This window comes from Anticarsia gemmatalis, chromosome 6, assembly GCF_050436995.1.
Source record: "Anticarsia gemmatalis isolate Benzon Research Colony breed Stoneville strain chromosome 6, ilAntGemm2 primary, whole genome shotgun sequence".
NCBI lineage: Eukaryota > Metazoa > Arthropoda > Insecta > Lepidoptera > Erebidae > Anticarsia > Anticarsia gemmatalis.
Genome location: NC_134750.1, coordinates 11,205,527 through 11,223,920, shown reverse-complemented (window position 1 = coordinate 11,223,920; position 18,394 = coordinate 11,205,527). Strand labels below are relative to the sequence as shown.

The 18,394-nt window shown below is 38.2% G+C and overlaps 1 long non-coding RNA gene across 2 annotated transcripts; it reads right to left on the bottom strand.

Annotated features, from left to right (window-relative positions):
- Positions 1-12,244: 12,244 nt before the first annotated feature.
- Positions 12,245-16,389, bottom strand: LOC142973743 (uncharacterized). 2 transcript variants are annotated; one of them, XR_012959524.1, is made up of 2 exons: positions 16,355-16,389; positions 12,245-13,483 (listed from the first exon to the last, which is right to left on the bottom strand). It is a non-coding gene; the product is annotated as an uncharacterized LOC142973743 (long non-coding RNA). The 2 variants fall into 2 exon arrangements; XR_012959523.1 differs by having other exon boundaries at positions 16,301-16,380.
- Between the last annotated feature and the right edge of the window lie 2,005 nt (positions 16,390-18,394).

Here is an 18,394-nt window from a genome sequence, read left to right as displayed (position 1 = left end):
AAGAGCTTTTTCGAAGTCTCGTGGCGCTTACCGGCTCTTGTACAGAGGTGGTTAGCGCCACGAGATTTCGAAAAAGCTCTTGTAGCGCGATTATACCACCTTCATCTTATTTTACCGCTACTGTGTAACTGTAATAAATGCTAACGCTTTAAATTAGTAATATGGTCGGTTTATTATGGTGTAAACTAAAAATATTTTTTTAAAATGAATCATCAGTGACAAATGAGGAGACATTTATTTTTACGGATTGGATTATTAAAATAACAAGTAGTCTATCGCTTTTATTTCTTTGTGTACGTGATATGAAAGTGCGAGTTCCAGTTTGCTGTCAATATATACATATGTATATTATCGTCAATATTTTCATGCGCCCTCTAATATTCAGTTTTAAATGCAAAAATTATATAGATATGTGGATTTGGAAATTGTATTTTGAACATAACTAAGACTTTGAGGGTTACAGATAGTTTAATTAGGGTTATAGGTAACAAAAAATGCTTTTAATTATGTAAACATTACCAGGCTATAGATTAATATGATCTTCAAAAGACCGTAATAACCTCAAAAAATATGTTTACCAAATGCTGTAATGGCGTCTCGATCAAGCAGCTCTCAGAGTTGGTTACATCTGCTGTAGCGGCTTAAGCTGTACAAAGGCTCTAGTGTTTGCTGTTGTAGATTTCAAGGTTTCGCAGTAGTGGCATAGGAGTGCTTCAATATAACTGTTTTGGTCGCACACCAGCGTTTTACTCGTACTTTAAGGGGTCAGTCGTTGAATATTAAAATGGTTTGATAGTCAATTGATAGACTGAACCACCACTACACCTATGTAAATATTATTATGATAATAATTTTAAGCTTTAGTATAAAGGTATATTACTCGGCTATAGATGTATAGTTATAAGAGCGTTAGTTCATGCTATTAAAGCGCTTTAGGTGCTTTAACATAATTCTGTAATCCCCATGGCTGTAAAAATGTTTCGAATGATACCTTATACATTTATTTGCCGTACAGAAGCCATATAAATATCTGATATAACGCTCAAGGCGCTATTAAAGACCTACGCAACTCTTTTATAGATGAGTAATACACTAGCCCTAAAGAAATCTGTTATAGAACCTAAGGCATTACAAAAAGCTTATTTACGCTCTTGAGCGCTATAAACGCAACGCATGACTCTGTTTAAACTCCTTTATCTCCTAAAGTCCCCTTATACAGTTAACGGTGTTATAGAAGATTCCATTAACTCAATTATACTTCCCTAGGCTGTCTAACGATGCAATTACATGCTCATATATCACTATAAGTCATTAGTTTCCTACTAAACGGCTACTGTCCCGCCTAGCTGTTAAAGGGTTTTTTAAATAGCCAGTATACAACTTATAGAAAATTGTACAGCTTTTGAACGACTCTTATGCAACTATCAGGCTGTATAACGACTGTATAAGCAGCTTGTGTGCTAGTTGGGTAGTCATAGCCGAGTGGTCTAAGCTTGCACCTCCCTCGCAACTGGTCGACGGTTCGAACCCGAGGCAGCACGCCAATGACTATTCGTAGTTATGTGTGTACTAGAAATAATTATCACTTGCATTAACGGTGAGGGAAAACATAGTGATTAAACGTCGAAAGCCAAAAGTCTTTGACTCATTTCTTGAGGATACACGAAGTCTTGGTCCAGCACTAAACTTGGTCAGCGAGGTGGACACAAAACGTAACTCATCCCTCGTTCGGAAGCATATGACGTTTTGTTTTCATTATATAAAAAAATAAAAAACTGGCCAAAGCAAGACAGGTTCCTCTACGCATAGCTTAAGGATAACTACACCAAACTTGATAGTTTTTTTTAATGTGTTTGTAACTCTCGGGACAGGTTTACTTGTATACGATTGACGGGATCCGAATTTCTACAGGAGTAGGATTCAATTTCATTAATACCCAGACCGTCCATTATAGAGGTCAGTCCGAACCGCAAGTTAGTTATATTTACTTTTGTAAAACATTTTGTTATATTATATATTATTTAACCCGCGAGCACACGCGCTATGAGCATTTCCCTCACGGTGAATTTAAAATTCCCAACATTTATTGATTTATTTGTCTACGATTGTCATTTTCCCAATAGCTGAGTTTTATACTTCCCCCGTCCCGTGCATAACGGTTTTTTTATGTTAGTGTGCATCAATCGCTTAGTAGAGGTGGTTTGTTTCGGCGAGTCTCGTCGCGCGGCATTTTGCTCATCGCGCGACTAACAGCGTAAGTACTAATTTTTAGTACCTTTTTTTTTTCCTTACAGTATCATACCTTATTTATAGTCTTTATTTTTATTTTATTGTTAAATACTGGTGAAATATGAGTTTATTAAGCAGTTTACATACAAATATCAGATATTTTTTACAGATAGATCGAAAAACAACTAATTTATTGAAAGTGATGGAGAGAGTGAGCACAGCGATCACAACACTGATACTGAGCAGTCATCTTTCTCATCCTCTTCAACAAATTATCAAAAGATTCACAAATGAACCTGGCTTTTCAGAGGATGTGAAACCTGACGGTATGCGATCTGCGCGATCTGTCCATGGCGTAAAAATAGCAAGACAAAAAAGACATGTATTACAAGTAAAAAAAAATATGCACTGAACATGCTTTTACTTTGTGTGACATGTGTAAAGTTCGTGCATTTGATGAACATAAATGATTTATTGTTAACTCCTTAATTTTTTGGATAAAAGTTTATTTTTTTTAGTTTATACCAAAAGTGCACTTAAGAAATGCCAATTTGGTTCCTGTTTTTGTAATTCAAATATTATAGTATAACTAATGTTAAATATTAAAAATAAATATTTAATTTGATTAACACTTTCTTTTTTATTATAATTAAGCAGTAAAATATATAAAAATACTATAAATTGTGTATTTTTTGGTTATTTGTAAACGTGAGCAAAATGCTCTATACGCGAGTGGTCGTGTAAGTTTTAAAGGCGCGAGTGCTCCCGGGTTAATTCATATTTTATTGCTTTTTATCGCCATTCATTTTCAAAGAAAAAAATGTCATCTCACCATCAGTAAATCATCACTATGTGAATAAACCTATATATTTTTGGATCCATGACAAATGCGGGCTCACTGGTTCATAAAAATCTTCAATATCACCTGATGAACAAATTCCTACTATTTTATTCCCTAAGAACAAAGGACCGCCTGAGTCACCGTTCATCGAAATTTGGTTTGTCGAACACTTCTTCGAGAGACAAATGGCTGGATCACAATCGAACTCTAGACGACAAGACTTTACAACTGCTTCACCTATCTGCAGTTTCTCACCCAGAGTCTTTTGATATAATTGACTTCGATTCTTTTCAGTATATGGATTATAACGTAATCCGTATCCAGCGTATTCAACTGTGTGGCCCAATAGTGCTCTATAATCTACCGCTGACAGAATACCAATTGTGTTCATGGACACAGGGTTAATGATCAACAACGCAATATCATTATATACTAGAATATTTTGTCTATAGTTTGGATGTTTTATCTTCTTGACTACTCTTCTTCTAGAGTTTGTGCGTTTCAGTGGTATTGTCACGTCGCCCCACTGTATGAACATATACGAATATAGCACATCATCATCTATGCAATGTGCAGCTGTAAGTACCAAGTTGGATTTTATGATGGTACCGGTACATCCAAACATTTCAACAGGATATGTTTCCTTCAAAGCTACCACATAAGGGTACTTGGAATGAACGTCGTCGGTTCCGTTGACGACGCGTAGTGCATCGTTGTATAGGCGCGCAGGTGCAGTCTCACGCACCGCTGTTAGCAGCGTTACAAGTGCCAGTGCGCAGTACATGATACACTTATGTTACTCACAGTTGTTACGTGTCAGATAGTAATGAAGAATGAAGTGTATTCGAGAAACGCTTTACTTCTTGCAGATTTACTATTGAAAAGGTCTTGCGTTGGTTAAATAACGGTAGTCAGTTATAGTGTTAAACTAGAATGTTCACTAGTGCGATAGTTTATATATCAAACGTTTATAGTGATTGTTGGAGCTATAAAAAGCAAATAAATAAAGTAGTTTTATTGAATTATTCTGTACATTTTATGTTTATTGTATTTTACTTGGTTTGTCAACTAGCTGTCCCGCGGCTCTGTCTGCACAGGAAGTGGCATTTTCTATTTCAGCCTTTATCAGGCGATTTACACTAGAATCAGCTCAAATAAATTAATAATGTAAAATGGTAATATCAATTCCAGGCATTGTACACCAAGGAAGAGCTGAGTTTCTTACCATAAGCAAGTATTTGCTTACAAATTGATGCCAAATAATATAGTGATTGTTGACTGTTTTGTAATTCGAATAAATACTTTTTGTCTTTCTGCCAGCACAGCAATGCATATTGACGTACTTTTGCAGAGCGTTATTGCAGAGATTAAGGAGTTAGTAATTAGAGGAGCTCGTGGCTTAGTTTACAACAGCCGCACGGATCGATCTCTGAGGTTAAGCTACGCTTGCCGAGGTTGTTCCGTGGATGGGTGACCATCTTATACATATCGAGTTCCTCCGTGTTTCGGAAGGTACGTTAAATTGTGGGTCCCGGCTGTCATTTTCGAAGATCTTTGACAGTCGTTAACGGTAGTCAAAAGCTTGAAAGTCTGACAACCAGCCTTACCGAAGGGTATCGTGTTAATACCCAAGTAACTGGGTTGTGGAGGTCAGATAGGCAGTCGCTCCATGTAAAACACTGGCGTCCAGCTGCATCCGGTGAGACTGGAAGCCGACTCCGACATAGTTTGGAGCAAAGGCTAAGCTAATATATATAAATGCGACATAGCTACTTACCTAATGTCGCGGGTTCCATTTAAAAGGCATTGACAGCATTGTATAACACGATATTGACCAAACATCGATATTCAGAATAATTATGTAATATCTATAAGAAATTCTTATGGAATATAGGCTATCTTATGCTTATTCCTGCTGCTGGGACTATATCAATATATCATGATATCATTTGCCATCAATTTGTAGGCAAATACATGCTTATGGTAAGAAACTCTACTCTTCCATGGTGTAGGTATAATGCGTTGAATTGGTATTACAATTTTACGTTTATATTAGCTTATTCTAGCGGAAATCGGCCGCAAAAATCTGAAATAGAAAATGCCACTCCTTGTGCAGACAGAGCCGCGCAGGACACCTAGTTGACAAACCAAGTAAAATACAATAAACATATTATAAAATGTTCAGAATAATTCAAAAAAACTACTTTATTTATTTACTTTTTATAGCTCCAACGATCACTATAAGCGTTTGATATAAGCTATTGCACTACTGAACATTCAAGTATAACACTATAACGGACTACCGTTATTAAACCAACGCAAGATCATTTGAAAAGTAAATCTACAAGTAGCAAAGCGTTTTTCGAATACATTTCATTCTTCATTACTATCTGACACGTAACAACTGTGAGTAACATAAGTGTATCATGTACTGCGCACTGGCACTTGTAACGCTGCTAACAGCGGTGCGTGAGACTGCACCTGCGCGCCTTTACAACGATGCACTACGCGTCGTCAACGGAACCGACGACGTTCATTCCAAGTACCCTTATGTGGTAGCTTTGAAGGAGACACATCCTTATGAATATTGTAAATGTACTGGTTCCGTAATCAAATCAAACTCGGTTCTTACAGCTGCACATTGCATAGAGGATGAGCTATATTCGTTTATGTTCATACAGTGGGGCGACGTGACAATACCACTGAAACGCACAAACTCTAGAAGAAGAGTACTCAAAAAGATAAAACATTCAAACTATAGACAAAATATTATACTATATAATGATATTGCGTTGTTGATCATTAACCCTGTGTCCATGAACACAATCGGTATTCTGTCAGCGGTAGATTATAGAGCACTATTGGGCCACTCAGTTGAATACGCTGGATACGGATTACGTTATAATCCATATACTGAAAAGAATCGAAGTCAAGCATATACAAAGACTCTGGGTGTGAAACTACAGATAGGTGAAGCAGTTGTTCAGTCTTGTCGTTTACTGTTTGGTAGTGATCCAGTCATTTGTCTCGCAAGTAAATGTTCGACAAAACAAATTTCGATGAACGGTGACTCAGGCGGTCCCTTGTTCCTAGGGAATGAAATTGTAGGAATCTGTTCATCAGGAAATGGTGTACAATTACAGGTGTGTTATACGCCGGTGAGCTCGCATTTGACATGGATCCAAAAGTACTCACATGGTGATGATTGACTGATGCAGATATGACTAATATATTTTTCAGATCTGTTTGGATGATATGAAGATTAAATAATCTGTGATCTTACGTCGTTTTAAGTAGTTTAAGTTTTTCGTCTGGATATGTAATAAACTTGTATCCCGTTGATCGTATACCTGTTAAAATTATGATCCTATCAGTCCAATACAAACCTAAATATAAACACATTATAAACTAATTATCCAATTTGGTTTAGATGTTCCGAAGTTATGCAAGTATGTACATGCATTTGGATATAATTTTATTTTTTTATTGATATACATTGATTAACAATAATAATAACGTCCTCCTAGCCGATATCCGGCTACATCGGTCAGTTTCATTGAACCTGGCCATCTGTGCACGACTTTGTTTATAGTGTCCAAGTGTGTGCACAATACACAGGTACACTCTCTATTCCATCACTCTCATAGTTTGGTGGGACGGATAACCGACACGACCAGTGAGAGGTCAGGCGTAGGACCGTCGGCTTTACGTGCTGTCCGAGGCCCGGAGGTCTTGGACCTCAACTTCCTAACTCCGGGCAATCTCTAAGAAATTCTTAACAGAAAACCTCAGAAAAGACTTTTTGGCCCGACCCAGGATTTGAACCCGAGACCTCTCGCACCGCAGTCGCATATACTACCGACCGCGCCACAGAGGGAATTAAACAAAATTTAAAAAGATTAACAATAGAGCAGTCACGGCCGAGTGGTCTAAGCTTACACCTCCCTCGCAACTGGTCGCTGGTTCAAATCGCAGTAAGGAACCTTAGACTTGGCATGACTTCATCTAGATTTCATTATTTCTTAAAAATAAACAAGCAGCTCCGTACAGACACCGTAAGTTTTTTACAGAATGTTTTTGGTGGGATTTCACTTGTTTTGTAGGAGAGTTCTACATCAGACTCTTTAGACCTTCAATTTTTGACATCAAATGAAGCGGCCTAACAAGTTTAATATTTTTTTTAAAGACGGTATGTCGATATCTCTAATAGTTTGGTTGAGCTCTAGTGTTTCCTAATCAAGGTCATCAGGTGAGTGAGCCGGAACTGTATGCCGCTAGTCCCAATGAGCCGGAACTGTATGCCGCTAGTCCCAGTGAGTCGGAACTGTAGGTGCGGTGTGCGTTGAAGTGTCCCCAGTGAGTCGGGGTGAGGCGCTTGTTGTCTGCGGTGAGTCGAGACGAAGCTTTGAATGATGCGGTGCCCTGGGTGCGTCAGAGTAGCGTGACGATGATGCCCAGGTTGGATGCCGCTGAGGCCGTAGGGTAGGTATACCAGTCAGGTGCGTGAGCGACATATTCGTAGAGTGCCCTGGTGTGGCCGAAGATGCTGGAGGTATTGACTGCTGCTTTGGGAGTGAGTAGTGAAGAGGGTGCAAAGATTTACTGCTGCTGGTCTGCTCTTCGTGAAGGCTGCTTCCAATCACGTCGGGGTCAACACTGTGGAGGAACGAGGTGTCATGTTTCTTCAACACTAAGGGAGGATCCTCCGACCAGGTGAGGTGATCATGCCTGGTGGGCCTAGGCTGCCCGACTGTTACTGTGACTGCAAGTCAGGAACTTGTATATATACCGAATTGCAATGCAAACTTCGATAGCACGATTCAGGATTTGTGACGTCAGTCACACTTCGCGTTAGTGGTTGTGCACTCGTCGCATTAGCTGTCGCTGTATGTAGCGATCCGCTACAATATTATCATTCTACATTATTCATTTATTTTAGCTGATTCTAGCCATAATCGGCCGCTTAAGGGAAAAATAGAAAATGCCACTTCTTGTGCAGATAGAGCCGCGCAGGACAGCTAGTTGACAAACCTAGTAAAATACAATAAACATAAAATGTACAGAATAATACAATAAAACTACTTTATTTATTTACTTTTTATAGCTCCAACAATCACTATAAGCATTTGATATAAACTATTGCACTACTGAACATTCAAGTATAACACTATAACGGACTACCGTTATTAAACCAACGCAAGATCATTCGAAAAGTAAATCTACAAGTAGCAAAGCGTTTTTCGAATACACTTCATTCTTCATTACTATCTGACACGTAACAACTGTGAGTAACATAAGTGTATCATGTACTGCGCACTGGCACTTGTAACGCTGCTAACAGCGGTGCGTGACACTGCACCTGCGCGCCTATACAACGATGCACTACGCGTCGTCAACGGAACCGACGACGTTCATTCCAAGTACCCTTATGTGGTAGCTTTGAAGGAAACATATCCTATTGAATCAGTTATATGTACCGGTTCCGTAATCAAATCAAACTCAGTTCTTACAGCTGCACATTGCATACAAGATGATTTGCTAGATTCGTATATGTTCATACAGTGGGGGGACGTGACAATACCACTAAAACGCACAAACTCTAGAAGAAGAGTAGTTAAAAAGATAAAACATCCAAACTATAGACAAAATATTCTATCATTTAATGATATTGCGTTGTTGATCATTAACCCTGTGTCCATGAACACTATCGGTATTCTGTCAGCGGTAGATTATAGAGCACTATTGGGCCACTCAGTTGAATACGCTGGATACGGATTACGTTATAATCCATATACTGAAAAGAATCGAAGTCAAGCATATACAAAGACTCTGGGTGAGAAACTACAGATAGGTGAAGCAGTTGTTCAGTCTTGTCGTCTAGAGTTTCGTTGTGATCCAGTTATTTGTCTCGCGAGTAAATGTTCGACAAAACAAATTTCGATGAACGGTGACTCAGGCGGTCCCTTGTTCTTAGGGAATAAAATTGTAGGAATCTGTTCAGGAGGAAATGGTGTACAATTACAAGTGTTTTATACGCCGGTGAGCTCGCATTTGACATGGATCCAAAAGTACTCACATGGCGATCATTGACTGATGCTGAGATGACTTATATTTTTTTCAGATCTATATGGATGATATAAAAATTAAATAGTCTGTGATCTTACGTCGTTTTATGTAGTTTAAGTTTTTCGTCTGGATCATAATGGATGGATGGATGGAAATAAAATTGTATCCCGTTGATTGTATACCTGTTAAAATTATGATCCCATCAGTCCAATACAAACCCTGTCCGAAGGGTTATAAACACATTAAGAAAGTAATTATCCAATTTGGTTTCACGAAACCTCGCAAGCCAAAAGTCTTTAACTCATTTCTTGAGGCTAAACGAAGTCTTGGTCCAGCACTTGGTCAGCGAGGTGGACACAAAACCTAACTCACCCCTCGTTTGGAATATTTTTTTTTGTTTTCATTTTTAAAAAAAATTAAAGAACTGGCCGAAACAAGACAGGTTCCCCTATATATACGCATAGCTTAAGGACAACTACACCTAACCCGATAGATCTTTTTTTAATATGTCTAACTCTCGGGACAAGGGGTGCTTTCACGTATCTCAGTTGATAACTATTTGAAAGCCACGGTGTTGTCTACTGTTTTTCTCTTAGATTATAGTGATTAACACGCGACGCCGAATCAGCAATGTATTGCATAATGGCTATAAATTTGACGTATACTAGTTGCCACCTGAAATACAATATGATAAACCCGCTGGTTTGTATACGATTCACGGGATCCAAATTTCTACATATCCCATATATTATATAAGAATTTCAAATTGATATTACATAATTATTCTGAATACTGGTGTTTTGTCAATAACATGTTATACAATGCTGTCAATGCCCCTTGAATGGAACCCGCGACACTAGATAAGTAGCTATCTGAACATTCTTTATACGTAAGGCAGTTGGCCCACCAACGGCTAGTAAACGATGAACTATCGACTATTTTCTCGCTCAAGAAACATACAATAGATGTAACATTCCGTGTAAATAAAAAAGATGCATATACAAATAGTTGACCGCTGACTGTTCACACTGCCGGCAACGACTCGCTTTACTAGTTTTATCGCTGAGCGACAAGCTATCAAAAATTTTACTCGCTCAGCGATACTCGTTCAGCGATGCTCGCTGCCTTGATCATTTCTTTTGAACTCAGTTTTGTGTCTCACAGAGACCGATATCGTTGGACATTGTGTGGTGGTGGTGTAATCGGCGCGTAAAAAGTGGCGCCAGTAATCGCACATCGCACTTACATACTCGCCTATAGCGCGTCGACAAAACTATCGAAACTACACTCGCTTCCCGCTGATCGACAACTTGTATATACTTACTAGTTCTACTCGTTTTTCGTTCATCGTTGGCGGTGGCACAACTGCCTTAGTAGGTAGAAGACCACGGCCAAGTCACACGACACTAAATATAATAGTAAAGAAATCGCAATAAGGAACCTTAGACTTGGCACGACTTCATCTAGATTTTATTAATTCTCAACGATAAACAAGCAGCTCCATTGAAACATGGTTAGTTTTTTACACAATGTTTTTGGTGGGATTTCACTTGTTTTGAAGGAGGATTCTACATCAGATACTTTAAACCTTCAATTTTTGACATCAAATGAAACGGCCCACCAAGTTAAATATTTTTTGTAAAGACGGTACGTCAATATCTCTAATAGTTTGGTTGAGCTCTAGTGTTTTCTAACGAGCTTATTCTTGCCAAAATCGGCCGCTTAAGGGTGAAATAGAAAATGCCACTTCCTGTGCAGACAGAGCCGCGGGACAGCTAGTTGACAAACCAAGTAAAATACAATAAACATAAAATGTACAGAATAATTCAATAAAACTACTTTATTTATTTGCTTTTTATAGCTCAAACGATCACTACAAGCGTTTGATATAACCTATCGCACTAGTGAACATTCTAGTTTAAAACTATAACTAACTACCGTTATAAAACCAACGCAAGATCATTTGAAAAGTATATCTACAAGTAGCAAAACGTTTTTCGAATACACTTCATTCTTCATTACTATCTGACACGTAACATCTGTGAGTAACATAAGTGTATCATGTACTGCGCACTGGCACTTGTAACGCTGCTAACAGCGGTGCGTGACACTGCACCTGCGCGCCTATACAACGATGCACTACGCGTCGTCAACGGAACCGACGACGTTCATTCCAAGTACCCTTATGTGGTAGTTTTGAAGGAAACATATCCTGTTGAAATGTTTGGATGTACCGGTACCATCATAAAATCCAACTTGGTACTTACAGCTGCACATTGCATAGATGATGATGTGCTATATTCGTATATGTTCATACAGTGGGGGGACGTGACAATACCACTGAAACGCACAAACTCTAGAAGAAGAGTACTCAAAAAGATAAAACATCTAAATTATAGAGAAAATATTATACTATATAATGATATTGCGTTGTTGATCATTAACCCTGTGTCCATGAACACAATCGGTATTCTATCAGCGGTAGATTATAGAGCACTATTGGGCCACTCAGTTGAATACGCTGGATACGGATTACGTTATAATCCATATACTGAAAATAATCGAAGTCAATTATATCAAAAGAGTATGGGTGTGAAACTACAGATAGGTGAAGCAGTTGTTCAGTCTTGTCGTAGTGAGTTCGATTGTGATTCAGTCATTTGTCTCGCAAGTAAGTGTTCTACAAAACAAATTGTGATGCACGGTGACTCAGGCGGTCCCTTATTCCTAGGGAATAAAATAGTAGGTATCTGTTCAACAGTAAGTCCAGAAGAATTACAAGCGTTTTATACGCCGGTGAGCTCACATTTGACATGGATCCAAAAGTACTCACATGGTGATGATTGACTGATGCTGAGATGACTCATATATTTTTCAGATCTATATGGATGATATAAAGATTAAATAATCTGTGATCTTACGTCGTTTTATGTAGTTTAAGTTTTTCGTCTGGATATGTAGTAAACTTGTGTCCCGTTGATCGTATACCTGTTAAAATTATGATCCCATCAGTCCAATACAAACTTTGTCCTAAGAGTTATAAATATAAACACATTACAAAACTAATTATCTAATTTGGTTTAGATGTTCCGAAGTTATGCAAGTATATACATTTGGATATAATTTTATTTTTTTATTGATATACATTGATTAACAATAGAGCAGTCATAGCCGAGTGGTCTAAGCTTACACCTCCCTCGCAACTGGTCGTTGGTTCGAATCGCAGTAAGGAACCTTAGACTTGGCATGACTTCATCTAGATTTCATTAATTCTCAACGATAAACAAGCACCTCCATTAAGACATAGTTTTTTACAGAATGTTTTTGGTGGGATTTCACTTGTTTTGTAGGAAGGTTCTACATCAGATACTTTAGACCTTCAATTTTTGACATCAAATGAAGCGGCCCACCAAGTTAAATATGTTTTGTAAAGACTGTATGTCGATATCTCTAATATTTTGGTTGAGCTCTAGTATTTCTAATGAAGGTCTTCAGGTGAGTGAGTCGGAACTGTATGCCGCTAGTCCCAGTGAGTCGGAGCTGTGGGTGCGGTGTGCGTTGAAGTGTCCCCAGTGAGTCGGGGCGAGGCCCTTGTTGTCTGCGGTGAGTCTACACGAAGCTTTGAATGATGCGGTGCCCTGGGTGCGTCAGAGTAGCGTGACGATGATGCCCGGGTTGGATGCCACTGAGGCCGTAGGGTAGGTATACCAGTCATGTGCGTGAGCGACATATTCGTGGAGTGCCCTGGTGTGGCCGAAGATGCTGGAGGTGTTGACTGCTGCTGTGAGAGTGAGGAGTGAACATGGTACAAAGGTTTGCTGCTGCTGGTCTGCTCTTCGTGAAGGCTGGTTCCAATCACGTCGAAGTCAACACTGTGGAGGAACGAGGTGATCGTGTACCTCCATCACAAAGGGAGGATCCTCCGACCAGGCGAGGTGATCATGCCTGGTGGGCTTAGGCTGCCCAACTGTTCTAGTCGGGAACTTGTATATATAGCGAATTGCAATGCAAACTTCGATAGCGCGATTCAGGATTTGTGACGTCAGTCACACTGCGCAGTTGGTGGTTTTACGCTCACCGCATTTCGCTTTATATAGACATCCGCTACAATATTACCATTTTACATTAATCATTTATTTTAGCTGATTCTAGCCAAAATCGGCCGCTTAAGGGTGAAATAGAAAATGCCACTCCTTGTGTAGACAGAGCCGTGCGAGACAGCTAGTTGACAAACCAAGTAAAATACAATAAACATAAAATGTACCGAATAATTCAATAAAACTATTTTATTTATTTATTTTTTATAGCTCCAACAATCACTATAAGCGTTTGATATAACCTATCGCACTAGTGAACATTCTAGTTTAAAACTATAACTAACTACCGTTATAAAACCAACGCAAGATCATTTGAAAAGTATATCTACAAGTAGCAAAACGTTTTTCGAATACACTTCATTCTTCATTACTATCTGACACGTAACAACTGTGAGTAACATAAGCGTATCATGTACTGCGCACTGGCACTTGTAACGCTGCTAACAGCGGTGCGTGACACTGCACCTGCGCGCCTATACAACGATGCACTACGCGTCGTCAACGGAACCGACGACGTTTATTCCAAGTACCCTTATGTGGTAGCTTTAAAGAAGTCATATCCTATTGAAATGTTTGGATGTACCGGTACCATCATCAAATCCAACTTGGTACTTACAGCTGCACATTGCACAATTAGTCAGACGATATATATACAATGGGGGGACATGTCATTACCACTGAATGACACACACACCAAGAGTGAAGTAATCAAGCAGATAAAACATCCAAACTTCAGACTTAATTTTCTACTATTTAATGATATCGCGTTGTTGATCATTAACCCTGTGTCCATGAACACAATCGGTATTCTGTCAGCGGTAGATTATAGAGCACTATTGGGTCACTCAGTTGAATACGCTGGATACGGATTACGCTATAATCTTTATACTACCAAGAATCGAAGTCAAGAATATAAAAAGAGTCGGAGTAGAAAACTACAAATAGGTGAAGCAGTTATTCAGTCTTGTCGTATTCAGCTCGGTTGTGATCCAGTCATTTGTCTCGCAAGTAAGTGTTCTACAAAACAAACTGCGATGGTCGGTGACTCAGGCGGCCCCTTGTTCCTAGGGAATAAAATAGTAGGAATCTGTTCATCAGGAGTTTCTGTAAAATTACAAATGTTTTATACGCCAGTGAGCCCGCATCTGACATGGATCCAGAAATACTCACATGTTGATGAATTAATGCTGAGATGACTATTATTTTTATAATCCATAAAGATTATATTAAAAGTAAATAGTTTGTGAAATTACGTTTGCCAATAAAAGCAGTCAAGGATAAACTAGATAAATTATTAGCAATAAGCACAGAAGCATTCATTTGAATCTTCTTATCCTAATGTTAGTGGTCAACCTAGTGTTAAAGTTGTTCAAGCCGCCCGAAGGTCTTTGACGTGGCTTCACGATTAATATCTAAATTGACAACAACCGGGACCAACTTTTAACGTGCCCTCCGAAGCAAGGAGACGCTCAGTTCAAACACCACTATGCTATCAATATAGTAGAGTGCAATAGAGTAGTCAAAGCCGTGTGGTCTAAGCTTGCACCTCCCTCGCAACTGGTCGACGGTTCGAACCCGAGGCAGCACGCCAATGACTATTCGTAGTTATGTGTGTATTAGAAATAATGATCACTTGCATTAACGGTGAGGAAAACATTGTGATGAAACGTCGCAAGCCGTAAGTCTTTAATTAATTCCTTGAGGATAAACGAAGTCTCATATGACTTTTTGTTTTCATTATTAAAAGAAATAAAAAACTGGCCAAAGCAAGACAGGTTCCTCTACGCATAGCTTAAGGATAACTACACCAAACTTGATAGTTATTTTTCATGTGTTTGTAACTCTCGGGACAGTTTTACTTGTATACGATTGATGGGATCCGAATTTCTACAGGAGTAGGATTCAATTTCATTAATACCCAGACCGTCCATTATAGAGGTCAGTCCGGACCGCAAGTAAGTTATATTTACTTTTGTAAAACATTTTGTTATATTGTATATTATAATAAATAAATTTAACCCATTAATGTCCCACTGCTGGGCAAGGGTCTCCTCCCGTAATGAGGGAGGGGTTAGGCTTTGAGTCCACCACGCTAGCCAAGTGCGGGTTATTGTATATTATTTAATTTATATTTTATTGCTTTTTATCGGCATTCATTTTCGAAGAAAAAAATGTTATCTCACCATCAGTAAATCATCACTATGTGAATAAACCGATATATTTTTGGATCCATGACAAATGCGGGCTCACTGGTTCATAAAAATCTTCAGTATCACCTGATGAACAAATTCCTACTATTTTATTCCCTAAGAACAAAGGACCGCCTGAGTCACCGTTCATCGAAATTTGGTTTGTCGAACACTTCCTCGAGAGACAAATGGCTGGATCACAATCGAACTCTAGACGACAAGACTTTACAACTGCTTCACCTATCTGTAGTCTCTCACCCAGAGTCTTTTGATATAGTTGACTTCGATTCTTTTCAGTATATGGATTATAACGTAATCCGTATCCAGCGTATTCAACTGAGTGGCCCAATAGTGCTCTATAATCTACCGCTGACAGAATACCGATTGTGTTCATGGACACCGGGTTAATGATCAACAACGCGATATCATTATATACTAGAATATTTTGTCTATAGTTTGGATGTTTTATCTTCTTGACTACTCTTCTTCTAGAGTTTGTGCGTTTCAGTGGTATTGTCACGTCGCCCCACTGTATGAACATATACGAATATAGCACATCATCATCTATGCAATGTGCAGCTGTAAGTACCAAGTTGGATTTTATGATGGTACCGGTACATCCAAACATTTCAACAGGATATGTTTCCTTCAAAGCTACCACATAAGGGTACTTGGAATGAACGTCGTCGGTTCCGTTGACGACGCGTAGTGCATCGTTGTATAGGCGCGCAGGTGCAGTGTCACGCACCGCTGTTAGCAGCGTTACAAGTGCCAGTGCGCAGTACATGATACACTTATGTTACTCACAGTTGTTACGTGTCAGATAGTAATGAAGAATGAAGTGTATTCGAGAAACGCTTTGCTACTTGTAGATTTACTTTCCAAATGATCTTGCGTTGGTTTAATAACGGTAGTCCGTTATAATGTTATACTTGAATGTTTAGTAGTTCGATAGTTTATATCAAATGCTTGTAGTGATTGTTGGAGCTATAAAAAATAAATAAATAAAATAGTTTTATTGAATTGTTCTGAACGTTTTATGTTTATTGGATATTACTTAGTTTGTCAACTAGCTGACCCGCGTGCAGAGGTCTGCACAAAAAGTGTCATTCTCAATTTCAGCTTTTTAGCGGACAACTTTTGCTTGTCTTATCCCTTGTTTTCTTTTCAGCACAACAACGGTGCTAATGAGTAATAAAATAATTGTTTTCGGGGTGTTATAGAAAAGTTAGCTATGAGTGAATGGTCAATTCTATACATTTAATTAAAATACTTAAAGCCAACTATTGAAGGTTGTTAAGTAACGGATATTGGAGCGCAATTTTCTACAGTCGGTACAAGTATCGACAGTTAACCAATTAAAATGTTCTGCCAAAGTAGTTCTTACGGAGCCCGGTAGAGGCGCTTAACAGATTTTCCCGTCATACTTCGGTAATCGATATTGGTAGCGAATCGAGCTTCTGGCACCGAATCTATATTTTAAATTTTTACGCACTTTATAATTTTTTGACACTCTGTCTTTATATCTGGATGTTCCAGCATCTTTTTAAAACTGCTGGTTAATTTGTACTGATATTATATATATAAGGCAATATATACTTAGATAAATAGGTGTTACGACATAAAAAATATTTTATTTTTTATTTTGACGCGATTTAATAATGGTATGTGGCCATATTTTTCGGCTGACCTGACACTTGTAGGTACTTTACGCACAAATTGATCTGCTTGAACTCAATTAAATTACATTACATATACAATTTTTGTATATGCTAGTACATTTTTTAACAAGTTACGTTCGTACATTCATAGTCCTGTTTTGAATAATATATTTTTACTTTGCGTCTTATTGTTAAGCGGGGTGGCTCGGAATGTTCTAAATTCACTCGCTCCATCGTACGAATTTAAGAAGTCACGCGATATTTTTCTTCCTTCTATAAATGATCTGTTTCTGGATCGATGTTTCGTTGATTATAAACTTATTGCTGTGTTGGATGTCAGTATATTGTTATACTAAAATATATATTCCTTTATTTTATTTGAATCTTGCTTGAATTTTCATCAACTTGTTGATCGAATTATTTCATTACCTTTTTCCTGAATTCTACACTAGATATAAAAGTAGAAAGTATTTTTTTTTAAATAACTGTGTAAACCGGACGAAGCCGGGGCAGGCCGCTAGAATTAATATATCACACATATAAATCATACTTACTACAACCTGTCATGTTTCAAGAGAATCGCAACCACAAATGACCTACTTCGAACATACACCTTTTCTAATGAAAACCAGTCACGTTCCAACGACATCCATTAACGATCTCAAACAAAATTTTCCTCAATCATAGACTTCTAAACTTCAAATTAAAGTCCAAAAAACCTTTAATTATTAATGCTTCAGTAAACAAACAAGAATCCAACAAAGAAAGTCACAACAAAATTAATTGTAAAACACTTAAGAAGGAAATTAACGAGGAAAGAAAAAAAAATCTTGAAGCTTTGATTCGTTCAACAATTTGATCGTAGCCTTGGTAGCCGTTTTTCTTAGATATAAATAAAGGAATTCCTATCTGGTATATTAGATTTCGTTGTAGCAGTCTCTACCTGACGGGGCTCATTTAATTAAGGAATGTTTTCGTTGGGCGGGACCCTGGGACAATGTGGATCTCAAATATTGCATTGTGTATAATATCGTCGAGTCTAATCTTGCTTTTTGTTTGCTGCGAATATTTTCTTGTGCATTTGTGAAATAGATACCGTGTTTATGTTTCTTTCGGTCGGTGGGGAATGGAAGGAAAATATGGTGGATATTAGCTCGTAAGCCTTCGCCGACCCAATGCAAACATCGTTGTCTTTGAAGCTCGCTCTTATAGTTATTTCTATCTTGTAAGCTTCTTATAATTTCCTTTTTGTCTTGTTAATATAAATATTAAACGTTTTCCTGAAAATAACCAACTATTTCCACGAATATA